Below are 573 nucleotides of genomic sequence, written 5' to 3'. Positions count from 1 at the left end.
TTCATTAACTCTTTCTATGACTCCGGCCATTTATGTCCCCATTAGCTGGTGCATAGATACCTATATCACTGGAATTAAGATAGCAATGTGGCTCTCCTCCAATCAGCACTGTCGAAAAAAAGCCTACTGCTGCCCAGAAAAACCTTTTCTCTCTCTCATCTCTAGGCTAAATGGAAAGAGTTTTATAGTTTGCCCTGTCTTTGGCTGCATGCCACCCAAAAGCATTCATCCATTACTAAATTAAAAATGACTTCATGGGGCTCACTTCAGCAGCATATACACTATAATTGGAATAATTCAGAGAAGATTAACATGGCCTCTGCACAGGGATGACATACCAATTCATGAAGCATTTCAAAATTTTAAGACAGGCACTTTCATATATTGTGCTGAAAATGAAAATGATAAAGCCTTTATAACAGTGAATCCTACAATTGCTTCCAAAATTGCAAATGTATTTATCCCTAGATCCAGCAACCCCAAGTCTAGAAATCCATCCTTCGCATATACTTTCACACATATGAAATGTATTTACCATGCAGACAGAAAAAAATGAGGATATCTAAGAAAAAG

At 37.3% G+C, this 573-nt stretch overlaps 1 non-coding gene across 1 annotated transcript; it reads left to right on the top strand.

The window, feature by feature from the left end:
* The first annotated feature begins 257 nt into the window (after positions 1-257).
* LOC146394697 (U6 spliceosomal RNA) lies at positions 258-364 on the top strand. Its single transcript, XR_014835970.1, has one exon. It is a non-coding gene; the product is annotated as a U6 spliceosomal RNA (small nuclear RNA).
* The last annotated feature ends 209 nt before the right edge of the window (positions 365-573 follow it).

Source organism: Sus scrofa, chromosome X (assembly GCF_054392235.1).
Source record: "Sus scrofa isolate SSC_HxYL_T2T_F1_AM1 chromosome X, Sscrofa_HxYL_maternal_Yorkshire_Landrace_v2.0, whole genome shotgun sequence".
NCBI classification, from domain to species: domain Eukaryota; kingdom Metazoa; phylum Chordata; class Mammalia; order Artiodactyla; family Suidae; genus Sus; species Sus scrofa.
Note: the sequence above shows the minus strand (reverse complement) of the source record. Positions and strands in the feature narration are given on the sequence as shown.